The 16,519-nt window shown below is 56.3% G+C and overlaps 1 protein-coding gene across 5 annotated transcripts in view; it reads left to right on the top strand.

Annotated features, from left to right (window-relative positions):
- Positions 1-1,457: 1,457 nt before the first annotated feature.
- The window catches only part of TSPAN18 (tetraspanin 18), a 183,872-nt gene continuing 168,810 nt past the window's right edge, over positions 1,458-16,519 (top strand). For all 5 annotated transcript variants that reach the window (XM_058527100.1, XM_058527096.1, XM_058527092.1 and 2 more), the window contains exon 1: positions 1,458-1,649. The gene's annotated coding sequence lies outside the window, so the exon portion shown is untranslated. The remainder of the gene's footprint in view (positions 1,650-16,519) is intronic.

Raw genomic sequence — 16,519 nt, 5'->3', positions numbered from 1 at the left:
CCAAGGGTCAGCCTCTCCCCCCAGTGCTGTTTTGGCAGCTGAGGGGGGGGAATGCGGAGCCTGAAGCCCTCTAGAGTTTTCTTTTCCTTGTTTTACAGAAATTGCACTAAGGTTTTCTCCCATTGGGTTAAGCATTGCTCACTCTGGGACCATTTAAAAACTGTGGTTGCAGATTTTTTCCTCCCAGCCACACCTCTACCCTATTTGTCCCTTCTCAATTTACGCAGTGACTCAGTGAAGCGGCTGAAAGCACCAGACATCCTCGAAGTCCTTAGAGGGATGTATTGTTTTCCTGGAATGTGGGCAAGGAAAGCCAGCGACTTCCTGCCCCTGGAGACCCTGGCCCCTGGCCTGACATGACCAACATTCACATTCAAGCCTGGAGTAAGCTCAGACCGTATCAGTCACTCACTCCTTAGTGCAAATCAGTTGACCAAGGGGCCTCCTGCAGAGCATGTGTGTCTGCAGGTCCAGGGCCTGCAGGCTCTGGGTGTGGAAGCTTCAGAACGGGGATTCAAAACAGAGTCACCCCGGGCAGAGGAGTGGGCAGCCTAGCCTCTCATCTGGGGCAGCCAGCACCTTCACTGGGGCTGTCCTCTTGGATCTGCTCCTTGCCCATTTTGCCTGGGGCAGCGGGGTGGGCAGCTGCTTTACAGAGGAGGGTCAGGGGTGAAGCGTCTCCGCGCAGTCACGTGTCAGAGGCCGGGGAGGGGGGTGTGGCTGTGGCAGCAGGGCTAAGACTAAATGATGAGTCCTGAGACTGGAGACACAGGTCTGGCCCCTTGCAATCGAGTCATTTGCGTCTGGGCTGGGTCAGCGCCCCCCTCTCCCGCTGCAACCCCTCCGGTCTCCTCTATTATCTGCAATAATCCAAAGCAGCCCTGGCAGGGTGAATCGTCCTGGATTTCAACAGGTACTCCCAGGGCCGAGGAGCGAGGTCCGGCTGGAGGATCGTCTCACCTCCAGCCCCGCAGTTGGTCATGGGGGGCGGGGGGGGGCAGCGTCCACGTTTCCCTGGAATAGATACTCCGGGTCTAGCCACTCTCCCCACTTCCCAACAGATCTTCTGAATTGAGAGAAGCAAGGGCCCGTGAGCGAGGGAGGAGGCGGGCAGGGGGCGAAGGAAGGGGAGGAGGGCAGAGGGTGGCCCCCGGGGCCCCCAGAGCGGGGCCTGGATGCGGGGCCGGAGGCGGGCCGAGCCCGGGGCAGCGAGGGGCAGCCCGCCGGAGGCGACGTGCCCTCCCGGCGGCGACTGGAGCGCGAGGGGGAGGCGGTTTGGGGAGGGCGGGAGCGCGGGGAGCGGGAGGGGCGGAGCGGCGGCGGGGAGGCGGGGAGGCGGGGCCGGCGGGCGCGCGGGCGGCTGCAGCTGCCGCCGGCGTCTCGGGGCTCCAGGCTGCGGGGCGGACGCAGTGGCCAGCCGTCCACAGCCGAGCCGCGCGAGGCCGCCCGAGCCCCGGCCCCGAGCCCCGAGCGAGCGCCGCCGCGGCCGCCTCGCGCCCGCCGGTGCCCGGACACGCCGCCGCCGCCCCCGCCGGGAAGGCAGCCGGCGCCGAGCGAGTTGCGAGCGGAGCGCGCCCCTGCGCCCGGGAAAGTTTCCCCCGCGGCCGCCGGCGGGAGTTGGCGCGGGGTCCGGCCGCTGCCGCTGGAAGGTAAGGGGCTCCGCACCTCCGTGCGCCCCGCCGCTGCGCCCCGGGGACTTGGGGACCCCGCGCGCGCGCACCCCCTGGGGACTGTTGGGCACGGTTGGGAGTGGGGGTGGAATGGGGGGATCCCAGGACGGCCCTGGGGAAGCCCTGGAGCCAAGTTCTACTTAAACTAGCCTGGGGAGGGGGCAAGGGGGACGTGCCCCCGATCCATGCCCGGAATCCGCCGAGGGCCAGGGGCTTCCCGCGCACAGGTGCAGCGCCAGTCGGCGCTCTGGGTGGGTGAGGGGGGCCGCCAGCGGAATGGCGGGGAGGGGGGCTGGCAGGTCAGATTGCAAGGTTCGGGGGCTCGGCGAGGGCTGCGCCCTAAGGGAGGGGGTGCGCGCCACGCCGCTCTGCAGGAGGGCAGGTAGGGACTAGGGATTAGGAGCGAGGATTCGGGCCCGGAGGATTGCTGGGCCCGGCAGGGGCACTGAGCGCCGGCCGCCTTCGGGGTGCCTGGCAGCGGGGCGGGGGCGCCAGGCTTTCCTCCGGGGTCCCCCTTACTCCGTACGCGGTGTGTGCGGTTTGGGGAAGCGGAGACGCTGTGCGGTGCTCGGTGGATCCGAAGCTCGGGCATGTCCAGATTTAGGGGGTGTAGGGGGAGTCCGCCTGGAGGGTTGGCCGGCGCCGGTGGGTTCGGGCTGGTTTGGGGTCCCGGCTGGATTGAGATGAGTCGGCTCCCGCCAGGGGGCGCCCTTCCCTGGCCCTTTCGCCTATAGGAAGGCGAGTCCTGGTTCCTGCGAGACAAATGCACCGAAATCCAGGACCAGCAACCACAGAACCACCACCCCCACCCCACACAGGCGGGGGCCCGCCTGAGGAGCAGCCCCACTCCGGCCGGACTGGCGGAGACGGTCCAAGTGTGAGGCTGAGGTGCCCAAGTTGTAACTGCGCCGCGGGCTGGAAAGCTTGGCTGTCGGGAGGTGGTTTTTCTTGGGGGGCTGGCCGGGGTGTATGGGTGCATAAAAAATTCACCCCCAGAAAAACAATAACGAGAGAAACTTTAACAGCTAACTGGTGTGGAGTAAGTGGATGGGAGACTTAACTTTTTGAGCCCTTCTTTGGAGTCTGAGACCGCTGAATGCACCCTTTTTGTAGAAGTTGCACCTTTGTCCCATGGATCTGGCCAGATCCCAGCCTGGTGTGGGCGGGATGAGGGTCTTGGGGTGTATCCCCTCTTATCCATCCTCTCTTTGGGCACAAATAAACTGGGAGGCACAGGGGGCGGGTGGGGGGGCCCTTAAAGACTTGAGCAGTTCAGGCTCAAATGGAAAATTTCTCAGCAGTCCACAAGAGCCCCTCCCCTGGGTCTGGGGTCCACAGGCCACATTCATCTGGCCATTTCACAATTATTGGTGGACACCTGCTGTGTGTCCTGTTGCCTGACCTCGGGGCGTCTGTGTGCCTGTGCCGAGGCCTCGGGAAGCAAGATGGCTGCTGGCATCTATGAAGAGCATCATCTCTGTCACGTGTGGGGCTGCTTGACCTTGAAGGGACACTGAAGGCACTATTGCCTCATCTTTCTCTCTGATTCCCTCCCTCCTGCCCGCTGTGGGTACAGATGAGCAAATCAAAGAATGCCCAGTGGCCTCGCAGCGGCCAGTGGAAGTTTTCTTCTTTTGGCTACAAACGTGTGCTCATTGGGCAGCCGCCACGTCCCTCCCGTGTCCCCAAAGTCGCTTGCAAAGGTGATGGAAACAAGGTGGTCCTTGAAGAGAGTTGAGCTTCCTGCTTTCACCAAATGTTTGTGTTGGATGCTATGAAAATGCTCCGGGACAAAGTTGCCATAAAGGAAGATCAGCACGATTTTTATTTTGAATGGACGAGGAGGAGGAGGGAGGAGGCAGAGGAAAAGGTGGAGAAGCTTGTGCCTCTGGATGTGTCTTCAAGACATTCCACGGGGCCAGAAAACAAAAGGAGTTTTTTGTTTTGTTTTTAGTGACTCTTGTTTTTCTGCGGAGGGAAGCCTGCCCGGAACAGCCCTGCCCTTGGAACCTGGGCGTGGGCACGGGGCCCGCAGAGGGCTGGCAGCTCCTGTGTGGTACCCCGCTCCGTGCCCCCCACCCACATTTCAGCCTGCCCTGAAGGGAAGAGGGAGTTTAGACCCTGAGGCCTGCTGATGTCCGTGTTTGGACTTAGCGTATCCTGTGTGGATTCAGACTGCTCCCCAGCAAACTCTTGAGATCTCTGATTCTGCAAAATTTCAAGTGTTGGACACTCTGTCTCCTTGTCTCCCTGCTGTCCCCAAATCCATTCAAACGGCTGACCCTTGGGGTACCTTTACCCAGCTCAAGGCCGAAATGGCGTCTCTCAGTGAACGCTCCAGGCCCCTCTCTAGAAGCAGACGTCCATCAGGACGTGGAGTTGGACACTGTGGGTTGATTCAGGAAGTACCCCCTCCTCCTTAAAAAAATTCCCTGTCAGCCTGGAAATAGCTCCCTGAGTTACCGAATGAGGTTTTCATGGTCTGGGGGGTGGGATGGAGGACAGGGCGCTGGGCAGGGACAGGTTTGGGAGGGGGTGTCGAGGCAAAGGATTACGACGGGCATGGTGGGAGGGGGTGGGGAAGTGAGGGAACAGCTGATTCGTAATCCAGCTCTTCTGGATCATCAGTGTGGCCTTGGGCGAGTCACTTCCCTTCTTGAATCTGCTTTCCCAGTCTGTAAAATGAGGGTGTCGGCCCAGGAGAGTCTGAGGGGCCTTGGAACTTAAAGTTCGGAGGGTCTAACCTGTTAGAGCAGTAGGCAGCCCTGTCTGCCTCCCATCCAGTGGAGGGCACCTCTTCTGGCTGTCGAGCGCCACCATGCCCCTGCACAGCCAAGTGAACCAGACTCCTGTCCTCCATCAGACTGGTTTTGGGGTGGAGAGGACCATTTCCCGCAAGCTGGCACGTTGCCTTTCTCCGGATGCCTGTCCGGGCCTCACTCTTTCCACGTCCCTGGGAAGAGCAAATGTTGGTAGCTGGGCTGCCCCTCTTAGGGACCCCTCTTTCCAGAGGGCTGCTCTCCTGGTCTGTTTCATCAGCCGTTGGGAAGGAAAATCAGGAACATTTGTTCGTGCTCCGCTGGGACACAGCAAAGGGAGGGGGCCTTGGAAACCCGCTCTTGGGTCCCCCGGAGCAGATGATCGGTTGATCAGTATTTCTGCAACTTGATGCCATTGAGCAAAGCTGCCAGCCTGGGCTCCTCTGCTGCACGGGCTGGCACCTTGGACCCGCATCAGCGCTCCGATCTGGGTGGGTGGGGGGCAGATAATGAAACCCTTCTTAAAAAGAGAAAGTGAGATGATGAGCCCCACTGTTTGCGGCTGGGAAAGCAGGGTTTTCATCTCAGCACCTGTTTCTTAAGATCCAGCCCTTGCACCTTGTCTGCGCCCAAGATGGCTGGTGTAATTAGCGGATGAAACAACTTGGAGATGAGCAAAAACATGTTCACTGGTCCTGTGCGTTGTGACTATCCTGAGAGGCAACAGGCTGGAGTGGGCACTGGACCAGGCGTTGGGAGACTTGGGTCCTGGCCCTGATTCTGTCACCAGTGGAGCTGTGTGACCTCAGTGAGTCCCCGCCCCTCTCTGAGCCTCTGTTCCCTATTTGTTTAGAGGCAGCATTGTGTGGTGGTTAGGCTGCCTGGGTTCCAGTGTTAGCTTTCTCCTACTTATTAGCTGTGTGACCTGAGGCCGTTCAACCTCTGGTGCCTCAGTTTCCTGATCTGGAAAATGGGACTAATAATTCCCCATCAAATGGTTGTGAATAGTCAATGAGATAAAACGTGAAACACTGAGCACCGTGCCTGGCGCGTGGTAAACGCTCCACAGGTATTCACTGTTGTCAATGTCATTGTCATTATTACTGTGAAATGGGAGAGGTCAACTTGGATCCTTTCCAGCTCTGATATTCTGGGGCACTGTGTGTGTGTATCCACTTTGGTGATGGAAGCCAAGCATGAATAAAATAAATTGTCTTTTCCTTTCTTTCCCTGCCTCCTTGAGGACTCCTGAGTTACAATCTTGTGAGTGTTCTCATGATGGCCCATCCCCGTGGCAGGAAGCCCACTTTGACATCACTGAAAATATCCCACTTTCTGGCACGTGAGGGAAGAGATTTCATCAGCTGGTGTTCGCCCATCCTTTCTCTCCCCCCCTTGTCTCCCGCCCTCAGCCGTCGTACGGACACCATATGTGCAGATGATGAGGTTAAGCTGATAAACAACCAATAGAAGCTGATATTCACCCAAATAGAAGGCCGTCCTCCTAGAAGACACTTTCCACTCTGAAATAAATGATCTGGTTCCTCTGTGATGTTGCGTGGTGTCTGGCCTGCCTGCTTCCCTCTGTTCTGCCCCGTGGTCCGTGGTGTCCGTGGCAGGGACGCGGGCCGGGCCAGGTCCGCGGTCTCGGCTTTGTCGGTGTCCTGGCTGGGGCAGCCCCCTCCTGCTGTGTCTCTGCCTCATCTCCCTCCGGGGGGCCTGGTCCTCTGAGCCAGCCCACGATGGTCTTCATGGTGGCAGACGTGGGGTGCTCACCGTCAGCCAGCAGCTAGACAAGCTCCATCTCGTCCCCCCCCAAGGCTGGTTCACATATTGTCCCCGTCTTACACATTACAAAGGGAGGCTCAGAAAAATCGAGAGAGTGAGTGGTGGGACTGGGGTTTGATCCTAGGTTGATCTGATCCCCATCCCGTGCTCTAATCCACTATTCGTTATTTCCTCTTTTATCAAAACCCCCTGTGAACCCCAAAGTCCCAGGAAAGATACCCCTGAGATGAGATCAGCCCCTCCTCCCTGCTTCTGAGCATCCTCCAGGCTCAGAGTGCCTTCTGGGATTCCCTCTTCTCGTCCTGCATTGGTTACTCAGTTACCCTGGGGACGGTGAGGGGTAGGGGTTTTTTGGGACACGGCTGCTTATGGGAGGGGAATAATTAAGCAACAAAAGGTTGTCATTGAAAGAGGATGCATGTTGGAGTCACGGATCTGAACTTGCACCCTGTTTCTGCCGCTTGTTGGCTCTTTCCTTCTCTTTGAAAATCAGAGTAATAGCAACAGTAATACTGGTAAGCTCTGTAGCGCTAGCAGCCACAGCAGATGACCCCAGACTCTCAGTGGCTTAACACGGCAGGTTTGATTCTCACTCACATTACTTGTCTACCTTGGATCTCTGCTCCACGCGGTTACTCAGGCAGATGGTGGTGCCCCATCTTTGTAACTGTACCTTCTGCGTTATGTGGCATCCACAGATGCTGCAGAAGGGGAAGAGAGAGATAGAGAAGGCACACTGACCCTGAACTGCCTCAGCCAGGAGGTGACACACGTTGCTCCAGCCCCAGCACATTGGTCAGAACTGTCACGTGTCTCCAGACCAGCCGGAAGGGAGGCTGGGCATGTAAGGAAGCACGTGGGTATTTGCTGAGCCCTAACTCCCTGCGTTTACATTTCCAGAATAGAGTTGTTTGAGGATTAATTGAGATGACGCATTTCAACTGCCAGCATAGACCTGATACCATGGAAGCTTCCCTCCCTAGTGATCCCTGATGCGCGTTGCTCTTTGCGGATTACAGACTGTGCACATGGAAATGATGTCCAGGCAGGTCACACAGTACCCGTAATACACTGAGGTGGGTTTCAGAGAGGCTGAGGGCCTCTGTGAATACACGGAGTGGACACACGGTGAACACACTGCGTGAGTACACAGTAAGGCACCAAGCCAGGCCCTTGACCTGCAGCCCGGCGCTCCCATGGTCTCCTGTGGCTTTTCTGAAATTTACTGCTCTGAGGACTTCTTCGCGGATCCTCCAGAAGCTACTGCTGCTCCTGTCTCCTCGGCCCGCACCCTCATGGTGTGGAGCTTCTGTATTCGTCTTACGTGTGCCTGGGGTGGGGGCAGAAGGGGCCGGGAGGGGAGGCTGCAGGAACTATCTGGAGGCCGAGGAGAAGTGCAGGGGCATGAGGTGAGGGAGCCGTAGTTTTAGATATTCACAGTGGGAGCCATAGGAATTTGGGCCCCACACACACCGCTTTGGGAACTGCTGTGCGTTCAAGCTTCGGGGTGCCCCCCAAATGACACACAAAGTAATTGTGGGTCCCACCTACTCAGCCTGTTTCTCGGAGGACAGTAAGATGGTCAGACCCAGTTTCCAATCCTGACTCCTCTTCTAGCACTCACGCATCCCTCTGGGCCTCAGTTTCCTCCTCTGCAAAATGGGAAGAACATGGGGAAGCTATAAAGCCAGTCAAGTTCCTCACACATAGTGGGTGTCAACGTGTTTGCACGTCTCTCCTCTCCCACTTGAGTCGGAAGGTGGAGATGCCTGGCAAGAGACCGGCACGCCCGCCCATAACTGTCATCTCTTAGGTGGAGAGGCCGTGGGCCCCCACCCCGCGGCCCCAGGCTGAGCTCTCGTGGCGAGCTAACGTGGCTTCCATTTGAAATGGGAGAAGGATTTGGAGCCCTGGCCCTTGGACTTGGGCCCGTCTTTTCATGTCTAATTACCACTGTGGGCATGGGGCCGGGGGTGCTGCTGAGCGAGGCCCCTCCCGTGGGGCTCCTCTCCGGCTGGGACAGATGGCTGCGCTCTGGCTGGCCTAGTGCGCCAGACCCCCCGCCCACCTCTCGCGGGGGCACCGCCTCGCCACCACCTGGTGCCTGACATTTCGGGCTCCCTCCAGCAGGGCAGGCCCGGCCTGCTCATCTGTTCTGCGCTTTTAGCCCCCCGGGGGAGGGAGGCACTTCTCCCACCAAAACAAACACCCCCGGAATAATGGGGATTAACTGTCCCCCTGAACGGACCCCACAGAAATAGCTGGTGGGCTGGACACCGGAGGGGAGGGGCCTTTGGGAGAGGATGGCTCCCCAAGACAGGGTTCTGCCGTGGCCCGTTGCCCCCCTGGGCACAGTGGCCACTTGTTCCTGGGGGCACTGAAGAGAGTGACCTTCCACTGTGGCCGCCATCAGGATGTTGGGAGGCACACCGACTCCTGGCTTCTCTGAGAAGCTCTGGCTGGCAAGCAGGCCAGTTAGGTGAGTCGGGCACCGTGGGGGCCCTCAAACACACCTTACTCGCTCCTGCCCCAGACCGCAGCTTCTGCAGCCCCTCCCACCCGGAACACCTGGGGCTGGGCGTGCACCAGCTCAAGAGCCGCTGAGGCGTGTGCTCGTTTCCCAGAGCTGCTGTCACAGAGAACCACCAAGTAGGGGCTTAAACAGCAGACATGTATTCTCTCGCAGTTCTGGAGGCTGAGTCCAAAATCAAGGTGTTGGCAGGGCCCTAGGGGAAGGTCCATCCTTGCTCCTTCCTAGCTGCTGGTGGCTGCTGGCAAGGCTTGGTGTCCTTGGCTTGTGGGCACATCACTCCAGTCTCTTGCTCTGTCGTCACCTGGGGTTCTCCCTGTGTCGTCTGTCCTCTTATGAGGACCCGGTCATACTGGATTAGGGCCTAATGACTCATCTTAACTCGATTATGTCTGCAAAGACCCGATTTTCAAATAAGGTCCCGTTCAGGGGTACTGGGGGTTAGGACTTCAACATAGCTTTTTGGGGCACACAATTCAACCCATAACAGGTGGGCACTATTATTGCCCCATTTACAACCCAAACAACCAACCTAAAGTGCTTTGGGTAATTTGCCCAAGTGCATACAACTGTACTAGTGAGTAATCGGTAAATTAATCTCTGTACACTTCAGTTTTCTTATCAGTAAAGTGGGAACTTATACCCACCTCATAGCCCAGTTATGAGCATCAGAGGAGGCAAATGTCTGTGTCAAACACACTCTGTCCACAGCTAAGCGTCTGTCAGACGCGGTTATCCATCTTTGTTCCCTCCTGACGGGCCTGGAAGCATGTGGGTTTTCAGTCTGGGCTCAAGGATGATGGATGTGTATGAATTGTAACCAATTGCAGAGAGAATGTTTTCTAGAAATAATGGTTTGAAATGACTGCGTGACAGGCACCATGTACGTTGTTTCGGCCTGTCTTCCTGGAGTTGCCAGCGTCTCCGTCTCCTCCCGGGTTAAGCATATCAGGTTCAGGTGAATGTCTTGCTTGCTCTTTGTCCTGCGTTCACCTTTAGCGCCGGAGATCACTGTGACCTTTCCACATTGGGTGCCTGTCCCCAGGGGCAGCGACTGCGCATCTCTGCACGAGGAGGGGACTTAGGAAGGCTTAGGAGACGCCTCTCGGCCCCAGAACACATCCCGTGGGGGCCCAGGAGTGTCTGGGGCTCTGCTGTGGGGCCTGAGGGTTCAGATATGCAGCCTTGTCCCCATGCAATGGAAGCAGGGAGGCGTCATGCCATCAAGGGAAGGAGTGCGGCTTCTGAGCATGTGGCCCTGGGTTCAAACCCCGGTTCAGCCATGTACCATGACCTTCATTTGGCCTCTGACAAATTCACTTCTCTGTGCCACCATTTCACCTCGGAGGGTTTTACGAAGATAAAATAAGATTAAAATGCATAAATGTATCTCTTAGGATTGAATGTGGCTCTTCAAAAGTATTCAATGAGTGTTAAGAGTTATTCTATTCTAATTCTAGATTCTAATTCTATTCTATTCTATCTAATTCTATTCTCTTCTGGTTATCTTATTTATGATCTGTTTCCCTCAGTGGAATGGGGCAGAGACCTGTCTGTTTTGTTCTCGGAACCTACAAGGTGCGGTTTAGTGCCTGGGGTTGAGCAGATGCTCAGTAGGTACATGCTGAATGAGTGAGTGAGTGAATGAATGAATGCTTAGTCATAGCTTCTTTGGGATCACATCCTTTCTTGTATGTACAGAGGCCTCTACCCAGAAGCCTCTCTTATGTGGGGCCGCTGGGGATATTATGGGAACAAACCCAGTGGGGAGCCCTGGGCACCATGAAAAACTCAGGAAAGGCCCTGACATCTGGGGGCGGGGCCCCCCCTGGAGTGAAAAACAAGCTGAAGGTTGGAGGATGAGGAGTGGCGGGGGCAGGGGGCCTGGAGGGTCGTGGTCACCACAAGAAACAGGCTGTGTGGGGGCCCCGTGGGGGCAGCCACATTCGCGGTGCCGGGTGTCCCCACGACTTATGGGGGACAGAGAGACACTTATGCGGCCAGCAGAGACACTCCCCGCACTTCTGAGACATGGAAGGGAGGCCCGTCCTCCAGTATTGTTACCTAACAAGTGTCCCCCGCCTGAGGCACCCAGATCTATGAAGATGCCAGCTGGATCAGAGGGTCCGCGTTCAATTTACAGACACATGAGCTCTCAGATCCCCGATCCTCCCTCCTGCCTTAAAAATAAAATTCGATTGACTAAAGTTCGACTTACACACTCTGTTAGGGAAAACATCTGTTGTGTAACGTGACCGTGTTGGCCGCCTCGCTTGAAACCCTTCAGTGGATTCTCAGTTGTGTTCAAAAGCCTTTCCTGCAGCCTTGGCCCCCGCCCCGACCCAAACCTGCCTCCCTCTGCTCCAGCCCACCTGCCATCTTGCGTCCTTCTCTTGGTCCCCCATGCGGGGTCGCTCTGCATGCTCTTTCCCCTCCCCTGCAATGCTTTTCCCTCCCTCTTTAGCTACTGACTCCTCCTCGTCCTTTGGAGCCCAGCCGCTGTGTCACCTCCTCCGGGAAGCCCTCCTTGACTCCCGAGTGGGCCACATTCCCCACCTATTGCCCCCAGTTGCTGCACCATCCCCTCCTTAATGCGGTTTTGTCACAGTTGGGAGAGGGTTGATGTGTCTATGTGACTATTTAACATCCTTCTCCCCTAATCTAGTGTAAGCCCCAGAGGGCAGAGACCTGTGTCTCTCTGCCCATCCTCTGCCTCGCAGCAGCTGGCCCAGGCCCGGCACCGGGTGGTGCTCAGGAGGCGCCCCGTCCGTTTTCTGCTCTGTGGGCCGGTCTTTTTCGACTGTTTGGGCAATGAGCGCAGCTAATGTGTGCCAGTCCCTCGCGGTGTGCCAGGCACTCACAGGTCAGACCTCACCCGGTGGAGAGGTTTACAGCCCCAGCTCCATCCCACCCGCTCCGCCGCCTCGGGCAACTTACCCAGCCTCTCTGTGCCTCTTCTCATCCATGAAATAGGACTAAAAATAATACCTGATTCATTGGGTTGTTGGGAGGATTAAATAATTAATTCATGTCAAGTTTATTTTCTCAGTTTGGGAGGCTGGAAGTTCATGACCGAGGTGTGGGCAGGTCTGGTTTCCCCTAAGGTCTCTCTCCTGGGCCTGCAGATGGCCGCCTTCGCGATGTGTCCTCCCGTGGTCTTTCCTCTGCACGTGCATCTCTCGTGTCTCCGGGTGTCCAGTCTCCTCTTAGAAGGACACTAGTCAGATTGGGTTAGGGCCCACCCTAACAGCCTCATTTTAACGTAGTCACCACTTTAAAGACCACGTCTCCAAATACAGTCACATTCTGAAATACTGGGGTTAGGGCTTCAGCATGTGAATTCTGGGGGAACACAATTCGGTTCATAACACCTACTTCAGTAGTATGATTATCCTCAGTTTATGGCTAAGGAAACTGGGGCACAGAGAGGGTAAGTCACTTGCCCAAGGTCACACAGCTGGTAAGCAGAGGTGTAGAAATGCCAAGCTAGGGGGTCTGAACCCCAGGCCTGCTCTCAAGTATTAGATGGTCTGTTTCCTGGCTATGCTTCTCTGCGGGACACCAGGGTCGTCCCCTTTGAAGCCAGCTTGTGTCTTTACAGCCAGGGTGGGGAGGAAATAAAGATCCGGGGGTCTCAGAGGTCTCTCACCTGGCCTTTTGCTCTCTTCCAGCCCTTAATCCCTTGCTTGGCGGCAGCTGCCAAACCTTTGAGGGAATTGGGACCTGTCTTCCTGCTCCCGGGCTGAGGGAGGCCGAGGGCATGATGGGGCAGGAGGGAGTGAGACGGTCCCAGGAAGTGAAGGGGATTATCCATTCCAGGGTTTTCTCCCTCTCCATAGTTCATTTATTTGATTTCTCAGGAGCTCTTTGAAAATAATCACGTTTTACTGGTGAAAGACCTAAGAAAAAAAAAAATCAGAGTAAACATAGTAAGAGAATATGGAAATAGAACAAAAGCATATTCGATAGAAATGGACTCTCAGCCCTAACCCGTTCTCCTTGCCCAGCGACAGCCAGGGTCGCCAGCTCCTTGTGTCTCTTGAGTCACCCTCTCGGCGAACGAGCACCTGTGCACACGGCGCCCTTCATTTTCATGTCTGTTACTTGTTCTGTACCTTCTGCTCTGCCTCCCACATGTTTTCGCTCGTCCTGTATCAGCATGTGCACTTCTGCTTGTTTTAGCTGGATATCTCCAAAAGACCCTGAGCAAGGATTTGGGCGCAAATGGTTTCTATATGAGGTTGGTCCCAGAGAGGTGAGTGGGCAGGAGGGGAGGAGAGCCAATAAAAGGTGTGCTAATGAGCAGCTGTGCTGTGCGTAAGTGGGGCTCTGTCCCACCGGGGACCCTCCTAGGGGTTGTGGGGAGCATCCCTCAGAATCTTCCATCTCTCATTGGTTGAGGGTTGCTCCTGGGGACATCAGCTTCTGGAAACTTCCAGCCTGCCTTTAGGCCTGAAGGGGGTTCTTGAATATGGGCTACCAGAGTGAACGGAAGTGTCCCCTGAAGCTGTGGGGTGTCCAGGGTGGACTGCGGGATGTGGGAGAGGCGCAGCTCACATGTCTGCTACTTACCCATGCTTTGTGATGGGTGCCGAGTGCTCCATGGTGTGGACAGCCGTGATGCTTTGTGTGACTCCCACTTGATGAACTGAAAGGCTTTTCTCCCACACACCCCTTTCCCAACTCTCTACCAAGCAGACGAACTGTGGAGACCACGTATTGTGGAGGGGCCAGCTGGTCCGTGGCCATCTCTCTCCGGTAGTTGCCTGGCCCTCTCCAGCCTCTTCCTGCCTCCTACCCATCCCTGCTTGGTCCCCACCGATGTCATTGTGACCCATTCATCTCACAGGGTCCAGGAGCGTGGGCTCAGTGGCGTCTGTGAAAGAGGCCCGGGAGGGACTTACGAGAGGGAGGCCAGCAGGTCACGACAGAGGGTGAGTCCCTCCTCCCTCCAGGGTTGGACGAGAGTGTCCGTTGGCAGATCAAAGGGCTTTTTGTTGTTGTTTTATTTTCCTTTCCAGCGGCCTCTTGCTGGGGAAGCCGGCTGTGGAGCCAAGGCACACAGAGCGACGTCGGGCTTTGGTGCTTTGAGGGGCTAGAACTGGGGCCACAGTGGGGAGCTTGCCCAGGGCCCTTCCCTCTTCTGAGCCCAGAGACCAGATGGGGACACGGGGGCCCAAGCTCAGAGCCTGGTGGGCCCCAGGAGGCCTGGGAATGTGGTATTACCATGGAATTGGGGGAGCCGGTGGGGACGCCAAGAGAGCTAGACCACAGCCTAGACCCAACTCGTGAATGGCCATCCCCATTGTTCCCCAACTGAAGAGCTGGGAGAGCACTGGACTGGGAGTCCAGGGTCAGAGCCTAGAGCCTAGTCCTGCTTTGGCTTGAACTTGCGCCCATTTCCGCTGTGGACTTCTGCCGTCTCATCCACACGCTGGGGAGCGGGGGCTGCCTGTTCTCCGGCTCTCCCTCCAACTCCAGAGTCTCCCCTTGGAGTCTGGAGCGAGCAGGGAATAGGACTTGAAAGCCTTGAACCCCCTGGAGAAAAGCACTCAGGAAGCCCAGGCGTGGTTGTTGATGGAAGTGGGGGTGTTGTTTAAATAAATTAAAAGTGCGAGAGGAAAATCCATCAGCATTCTTTTCAATAGCTGAGATGATATGCATAACATTTCCTCCCTTTCATTTGATAATTTTTCCTCCTCCAAGTAGTTTAAAGAAAGAAAGTGTCTGATGATTTGCCGCACAATGAGCTCAAATAAAAATATTCCTTTTAAAAAGTGGTTGCTATGTAATTGAATTTAAATAATGGGCAATTTTTGTTTCTAAGTAGCCCAGCCGTTCACAAAGGTCTGTTCAAACCTGCTGAGAGGTATGGGTGTGTGTGTGTTTGTGTGCATGTGCAAAGAAAAGAGATCTCACTGAGAGAATCTTTTTGGCAAAACAATCATAATAACGATATATTTAAGTAAAGTTGTGTGCATGAGTTCGTGCGTGTCCGCTGGTGAGAAATGCACGGGATTAAAATTAACCACTCTTCTAGAAGGAAGAGTTCCGAAGGCGGCTTTAGAATCTGAGTGGCATGTGAATGGGGGCTGGAAGGAAGTAAGAATTCCGGCTTCTGAATCCCACAGATCTGAGTTCCAATCCTGGCTCTGCCCCTCACCAGCTGCATGATCTTGGCAAGTTATTGATCCTAAGGTAGCCTCAGTTTCCTTATCTGGAGAAAAGGGGCAGCACAGGCGGGAGCCGGTGGCTAGCGGTGCTGGGCGTGGATTGACCTGCCACGAGGGCCCTCTTCCCTTCCCTTTCTCTCCAGAAGCACAGCAGAGTTTTTCTGTGTACACACCGGACCCATATACGTGATCTCATTTGATGCCCAACAATCCGATCGGGGTGAGATTTTTAATCCCTATATTATGGAAGGGAAACCTGAGGAGCCGAGATTGTAGAATTCCACAGATCACTTGATTGGTGGAGGGGGATATGAGGAACTGGGTTTGTCTGAACCATGGCAAGGCCTGGCCTTTTCCGTCCTCAGGAGACTTCGCCTATGAGGTCTGTTGGGTGCAGAAAGGGGTTCCTGGTGTTGCTTCTTGTGGGCGTTCATTCATTCATTCTTCCATTGTGTGTACTAGACTTTCACTGAAGATCTGAGATGGAGGGTGGTACATCCAGAGGGTGTCTAACCATCCCGCTCGACACTGCACAGCGTAGACTTCTCTGGGTCTTAAGCCCCTGAGCCATACCTACCGTGAGGGACTCTCCCGGGTCCCTGACTCGGGCTGGGCCCCCTTGCGCACTCCTCGCATCTCCCAAGCTTCTCCCTGGTCTCAGGCGCCCTCTGTCCTGCCCTCTGTCCCTCCCTCTGAGGACACGGAGTTTCTGCTCTCCTGGTCTCACCTGCAGGACCCCCAGCCCCTCGAGTGGGTGACACAGGCTTGGTTCTGCTACACGCAGAGAGCGAATGAGGAGACCACCTCTCGGCACCCAGCTCCCCCTCCTCTCCCGCCATACAAACTCTCCTTTTACCAGGGACCCTTTCTTAGGGGCCTGGCCAGGCCCTTGGCCCTCACACTCCTGATGCCGCCTGGTCCCCTGAGACTGGCTTGGCCCTGGCACACGGAGGTTCCTTAGAAAACACTGGTCTTCAGAGCGCTCCTGTGGGGAGAGCGGGTCACCTCCGTAGCTCACAGCTGTACTCTTGTCTCTCTTGTCAGTGAACAGGAGGCTGTGAACAGAAGCAGCACTTTTTCCCTGAATTCAAGAAGAATTCAGGAGCTGATGATGTGTGTCTGCGTGTGCTGGTCTGGGCTCCGCCCAGCCCTGTACCTGTGACGGAAGGGGGTCCCCAGGGCTGTCGGAAGTAAGTGCGATGTTGAAGGCAGCAGATGACGATATCTTTGGGGTGAAGAGGAACAGGATTAGGGCAAGTCCTGTCCCGGCCAGTGCAGTGGGTCATGGGAAGAGAGCCGTGTGGCGCAGTGGTTAGAGCGGGGCCTAGGACCAGGCCCTCGTGGGTGGATTCTGGCCCGCCCCTTTCTGGTTTGTGTGGCCTCGGGCTGGTCACGTCTTGATACTTCCCTTGCTTCCTTGTTGAACTAGATAACAGCAGGGCAGGTTGGTGGAGGCTGCAGTAACTGGGCACCCGAGTGGGGAGGCCTCCGCGGGGCAGCCCTGCCTCGCCATGAGCAGCGAGTCTCCAGAAGTCGGGGCAGGGGGCGAACTGGACCTGGTGGGAAGACGCGTGCAGGAGCTAGGATTCCCCCTGGTTT

The sequence above is a fragment of the Diceros bicornis genome, chromosome 31 (assembly GCF_020826845.1).
Source record: "Diceros bicornis minor isolate mBicDic1 chromosome 31, mDicBic1.mat.cur, whole genome shotgun sequence".
Classification (NCBI taxonomy): Eukaryota; Metazoa; Chordata; class Mammalia; order Perissodactyla; family Rhinocerotidae; genus Diceros; species Diceros bicornis.
This window is presented reverse-complemented; position numbering and strand designations above follow the sequence as displayed.